The sequence below is a fragment of the Danio rerio genome, chromosome 16, assembly GCF_049306965.1.
Source record: "Danio rerio strain Tuebingen ecotype United States chromosome 16, GRCz12tu, whole genome shotgun sequence".
Classification (NCBI taxonomy): domain Eukaryota; kingdom Metazoa; phylum Chordata; class Actinopteri; order Cypriniformes; family Danionidae; genus Danio; species Danio rerio.
This window is the reverse complement of record NC_133191.1, coordinates 11003344-11010000: the sequence shown is the minus strand read 5'-3', so window position 1 is coordinate 11010000 and position 6657 is coordinate 11003344. Positions and strand designations below refer to the sequence as shown.

Sequence of the window (6657 nt, the reverse complement as noted above, 5' to 3'; positions counted from 1 at the left end):
ACAACTATAAAAACCTAGCAGTTTTTTTTTTTTTTTTTTGTCTGTTAAAGTTAACAGCTTATTTAGTAACTTGCATTAGGTATTTCAGACATCAAATAAATGAAAATTACACACAAATAATTTTCTTCCAGTGTTAAATTTATGTATTTTCTTACAAAATAATAAACCAAACACTCTTTTTTTTATATTTTAAAAAACATTGTGAAAATTTCCTATTTGTGGAATTTGTATATGAATATATTTTTTTCAAATATATATTAATGGCCATTTCTTGTACATTTTAAAATACATTTGAAGCGTATGGTGCCATCTGTATTGCAATTATAAGCGAGTCTCATGTGTGGAGCTCTAATAATGTGACACATAAAGCCTATGTAGAGCGTTCCAAATCAGTCACTTATGAGGTGCCTTTTCTCTCAGGATGCTGCCCATAGAAGGCAGAGAGGAAGCTCACCAGCTTTTGGAACAGAGCTACTGTGTTTATTCAACTTGCAAAAGCACATCGAGGTCTGTGTCTGATACAACTTATCACGCACTTAAAATTTTAATAGGTGTGAATTGAGTTACAGGAGTGTCACTTAACGGAGAGCAGAGTCTGTGTGAGCATTTACGAAACTTTATTTAGCAGCAAACAGCAGCACATCAAAAAAAAAAAAAAAAAAAGTACATCAAAAAGATGCTGCATTTGTTCCCAAACAGAGGACCTATATTATTTTAACATCACCTTTATTATCTGAGCAAAAAATCACAATATCTTGATGCAGCCTTTATCAAGCTGAGATTGCATTTCTCAGAAACACAATATAGCAAGTGACGTCACTGTGACGGGTAGCGTTAGAGGTGGAGTTTGGTGAGCCTATTAAAAAGCTTTGCATGCAGCTCAGATCGCATCTGCATCAGGTCTGCATTCGGACCCCTTTCAAAAATAATGACTTTTCATTCATTCATTCATTCATTTTCTTGTCAGCTTAGTCCCTTTTATTAATCCGAGGTCGCCACAGCGGAATGAACCGCCAACTTATCCAGCACGTTTTTACGCAGCGGATGCCCTTCCAGTCGCAACCCATCTCTGGAAAAATAATGACTTTTCATTCATTCATTTTCTTTTCAGCTTGGTCCCTTTGTTGATCAGGGGTCGCCACAGTGGAATGAACCGCCAACATTTCCAGCATATGTTTTTACTCAGCGGATGCCCTTCCAGCCGCAAAACTGTGAAACACCCATTCACTCTTGCATTCACACACATATGCTACTGCCAATTTAGCTTATTCCAGTGGTTTTCAAACTGTGGTACGTGTTCCACTAGTGGTACGCAGAGGAATTCAATATGTCATATGCAACAAAAATGTCATGCCTATATTTTTCAGGTCCAAGCAACATTTCCAGGTTTTGTTAAACAGGATACTATAGGTTAACACTTTACATTTAAGTACAGGAGTTTTTTATTTATTTTTTTACTTTTTAAGAACAGTAGCCTACCCTTTTTAATTAACTTTTAAAAGCACGTTTTAATTTAAACGTTGACATTTTATTTTGTTTGTTTGTTTTTTTTAGACACAGTACAGTGTTAATGTTCAAATGTATTTATAATGTTTAAAGTGGCTGATAATAAAAATTATTTTCTTAAAAATAGTGGTTAAAGCTGTCAGAGCTGTAGCTGTTTTACTGGGCCTACTACGTTACTTGATTTCAATACCGGTCATTATCGTGGTACTTGGAGGGACAATTTATTTTTGAGGTGGTAGCCGATGAAAAAAGTCTGAGAACCACTGGCCTGTTCGATTCACCTGTACTGCATGTCTTTGGACTGTGGGGAAAACCAGAGCACCCAGAGGAAACCCACATGAAAACAAAGATAACATGCAAACAGTTGGGGCTAAAATAATGACTTACGTAAAAATATTCATGTTTTTACACAAGATGATTGTCTTGTTGTTCTGTAAAGAGAAAAGATGTTTTAAATCATTTAAACTATAATAAAATTTAATATGAGCTCACCATATGTATTTCATTAATTACATTTCACAATGCAAGAGTGTATGGGTGTTTCCCAGTACTGGGTTGCAGCTGGAAGTGCATCCACTGTGTAAAAAAATATCCTGGATAAATTGGTGGTTCATTCCTCTGTGGTGACCCCTGATAGATAAAGGGACTAAGCCGATGCAAGATGAAATGTTTTCTGGTGCTATGCCACAAGGTTGGTTTTACAAATATCAAATAGTTCCCAAACATTTGTCACTGTGGACAGCTCACTCGACGTCATATCTGAGCTAATCCCTCTCAAATAGTGACAGATTAGCACTGCTCTGTGTGCCATCAGTAATATGAGGAGTAATCTGCAATACGATCCCGAGGCCCTGGTTATCTCAACTGCTCCTAGCCCTCAAAGTACTTTATATTGTACATCTGAAAATAAAACGCTAAGCAAAGACACTACACATGAATAAGGTTTTGATATACTTTCCCAGTTAATTAAATAAGATTGTTTTTTGTTTTGTTTGTTTTTTGTCTTTCTCAAAAGATTGTAAAAAAACTGTAGAGCTTAATTTGTACAGTTTTGAAAGTCCTGCTGAAGCAGAGATTTATAGTTTAATACAGGAGAAAAAAATAGTTTTGTAATTGAAATATACAGACACAGATTGATAAAATGTGACAAAGTAAACATTTAACTGCATATTCTGAATAATTTTTTCACATTAGACTGAAAAAACACACTAAGAAAAGCCAAAAAGCTTGGAATCTCAGAAAAGACAGGATCATAAAGTCACTTTTTTTTTGGCTGCACTCTCACCTTAAGCAGAATCACAACCTTTTTAATAAATGTGTTGTAAGTCAACATGGCGTGTTAACATAAAAGTTTCTTATTACACACACTTGGTGTTATTGTTAACAATTTGATGATATTGACATGATATTGTAATCACCATACAGTGGGGAAATATTGAATATCTCACCATTTTTCTCAGAAAACATATTTCTAAAGGTGCTGTTGACTTAAAATTGTCACTGGATGTTGATAGCAACATAGCAACTCAAGAAATCCCTATATGCAAACAAACAAACAAACAAACAAACAAAAAAACAAATCTACTTTGTTTTTTAGTTGAAGTTATATGTAATGAAATGAAATAACACAGGAAAAAGAATTGAACTCATAAAGCAAGGGAGGCATAGAAAGGCAGTGAAATCCCAGAGAGCAGCTGAAATCTCTCAGATCTTATTCAGCATCCCCTTTGTCATTGTAAATTAATTTTAGTTGCTTTTCAACTCCAAGTCCAATATTTACAGTAGCAGGATGATGAAGATGAAACCAGAGTGGACATTTCAACAAGACAATGACCCAAAACACAGCCAAGGAATTTCTCGAATGATTTCAGAGAAAGAAAATCAAGCTGTAGAATGGCCCATCCAATCACCTGACTTGAATCCAATATAAAATAAAGATCAGATTTGATCAACGAGACCTACAGAACCATCAAGATCTCTGTCTGTGAAAAATAAAAATAAATCACACCTGAGCAATGCATTTCACTTCATTCTCCATATTAGAGGTGTCTTTAAGCTGCCATCATTAAAAAAGTCTTTTACATAAAGTATTAAATTTAGCATTAGTTCAGTGCTTTCTCCTTAGTTGTTATTACACATACCGAAATTTTCAGATTTTAAATTTTTTTTGTTTTATTTTTATGTTTGAATTTTTACCAAAATCTGGCTCAATTCCAGCTCCTTTAGAAATATCATTCCCTGAAAAAAAAACATGATGTGTTCAATACTTATTTTCCCCACAGTATAGTAACTGGCTCTACCTCCACAACAACTCTTTTCTGCTGACGTCACCAGACCATGTAGGCTGTTGAATACTGTTACAGGGTTTCTGCAGGGTTTTAAAAAGTCTTAAAATGTCATAAATCTCAAAATCCAAACTTTGGGCCTTAAAAAGTCTTACATTTAATGAATTACTGTGTTGTAGGTCTTAAAACGTTTTTAAACAGGTCTTAATTTTCCTTTGTTCATGTATTGCTACCCAATCTGGCCAAAACCCATACAATCACCAACAATTATCTCAATAAAATTTTAAACTTTTTATTTAAAAAGGTAATTTTAAACTCTTATAACAGTTCAACATCATAACAGTTTAATTATTTTCCTTACAATAACATTTGTTTAAAAGTTATCCATGTATTTACTGCTGATGACACCCACCTGGACAGATTGTTGTCCATAAATTTAGTTTATTATCGTTTTTAAACCTTTTAAAACATTTGCTCATTTTTTTATTTTAACGAAGTTTATGTTGGGATAAAAAGTGTATGAAAACAAGTAGAGCTTGCATGTTTTACACAATATTTAAAATATTTAGCTAAGACATAAAATCTAAAATATTTAATTGTTGACTATTAATGTATTATAAATATTAAATTATAATTTCTTTTGTTTGGTCAAATAAAAATCTTTTCCATCTAGGTCATTTGAAAAATATAGCCTTTAGCACTTCATGAGTCTTAAATTTCATTCATAATGATCTTAAAAATGTTTTTAAAAGTCTTACATTTAACTCGGTGAAACCTGCAGAAATCCTGTGTTAACCATTAGTCAAACAGCTATTCAGACACTTTGTCCACTTTTCACAATCCAATCAAATCCCTATAATTGTTTTTGTTTGTTTCACTTCAAAATACATCATATTGCACGGTAAAATATGCAGTAATTATCATGTTTAATGTAAGCAGCAGGTTTTTCATAACAGTTTTTCAGTGAATAAATTGGTGTTGAATGTACACTACTCTACAGGGAAACACTCTTTACTCACCAGCCATGACAACAGTGCACATGCTGCCATGCTCATCATAGTCAGACACATGGCTAAAGACAGAGAGTGTCAGAGTTTGTCCAAGTCGCAGGCACAGTCTAAAAAGTACAAGCACACATTTGACCGTGTCTGGCACCGAGAAAGCAAAGGATAAGGGGAAATGTACTTTACCTGCAGCCTCTTTAACCTCCCCCCTTTATCCCTCTGTCATCCTTCTCTCTTCTCTTTTATTTATAGACAGCTTAGTCAAGGAGTGGAGGATGTTCCCTAGTCCTTCTGAGTCAAGCAAATACATCCTACAGAAATCAGTGTATTTGGAATTGATGTTATATATACATATATAGGTGCAGGGGCGCAACTGCACATTGGTATGTGATGGGTATGCGGCTTCAACTTTTGCGCGCCCCTTTTTCAATCCAACTATATTTTATAACAGGCAAGTGATAAAATGTGGAAAATATTTCCATTAATAAATTAAAGATATTTTTTTACCAAAAGGCCTGATGAATCAATATGATACATAATAAATTCATAAAAACATGTAGATTTTTAAATTTAATTAAATACAACATTATATGCGTATAAAATGCTAAATAAAATTTTTAACAAAAAAAAAATTATATATATATATATATATATATATATATATATATATATATATATATATATATATATATATATATATATATTATTTGAAACTTTTAATATGGATAATTTCAAAAATAGTTTTGGCACAATGGCGCCCCCATGTGTGCCGCATATACTGCATACCCCCTTTTTGCGCCACTGTATAGGTGTTATGTATACATAAATACCAACACAATCTCACGGCAATTCGTAACTTTTTCATTTAGTGGCTAATTCGTATGAATTCGTACGATCGAATTCGTACAATTTAGAACGATTTGCTTTTCCCCCAATGACGGTTGGGGTTAGGGGTGGGGTTAGGTGCCACGCCTCCTTTTTAAAATCGTATCATTTCGTACGACTGAAATCGTACGAATTCGTACGAATTAGCCACTAAACTGGCAAAACGTAAAATAGTTACGTTTTCTCGTGAGATCAGGCTGTAAATACACATGGTATATACATTTTTAAAGGCTTCCCACAAGGTTTAGGGATGATTTTATGGGATTTTTTAACATTCTTTTAGAAGAACATTTGAAGGGTCAAGCCCTGATGTTGGACAAGATGTCTTCACTCCACTCCCAAAGGTTATCTGTTGGGTTGAGGTTAGGACTCCGTGCAGGCCAGTCAAGCTGCTCTACACCAAACTCACTCTTCCAAGTCTTTATAAACCTTGCTATGTACATTGGTGCACAGACCTGTTAGAACATACAGTTGAAGTCAGAATTATTAGCCTCCCGAATTATTAGCGCCCCTGTTTATTTTTTTCCCCAATTTCTGTTCTGTTCTGGGAAGATTTTTTTCAGCACATTTCTAACCATAATAGTTTTAAAAACTCATTTCTAACAACTGATTTATTTTATCTTTTCCATGATGACAGTAAACAATATTTTACTAGATATTTTTCAAGACACTTCTATACAGCTTAAAGTGACATTAAACGGCTTAACTAGGTTAATTAGGTTAACTAGGCAGGTTAGGGTAATTAGTCAAGTTATTGTATAACGATGGTTTGTTCTGTAGCTTAATGAAAAAAAAAATTAGCTTAAAGAGACTAATAATTTTTTCCCAAAAATGTTTTTTTTTTTTTTAATTAATAACTGCTTTTATTCTAGCCGAAATAAAACAAATAAGACTTTCTCCAGAAGAAAAAATATTATCCGACATACTGTGAAAATTTCATTGTTCTGTTAAAAACCATTTGGGAAATATTGAAAAAA

General features: G+C 33.5%; 1 long non-coding RNA gene across 2 annotated transcripts in view; it reads right to left on the bottom strand.

Moving 5' to 3' along the window:
- Positions 1-5117, bottom strand: part of LOC103910032 (uncharacterized) — a 6898-nt gene extending 1781 nt beyond the window's left edge. The window contains exons 1-2 of one of the 2 annotated variants that reach the window (XR_660111.4): positions 4982-5117; positions 4811-4908 (exon numbers count right to left, since the gene is read on the bottom strand). This is a non-coding gene — a long non-coding RNA (uncharacterized lncRNA). The remainder of the gene's footprint in view (positions 1-4810; positions 4909-4981) is intronic. The other variant, XR_012392018.1, reaches the window with a different exon arrangement.
- Positions 5118-6657: the final 1540 nt, after the last annotated feature.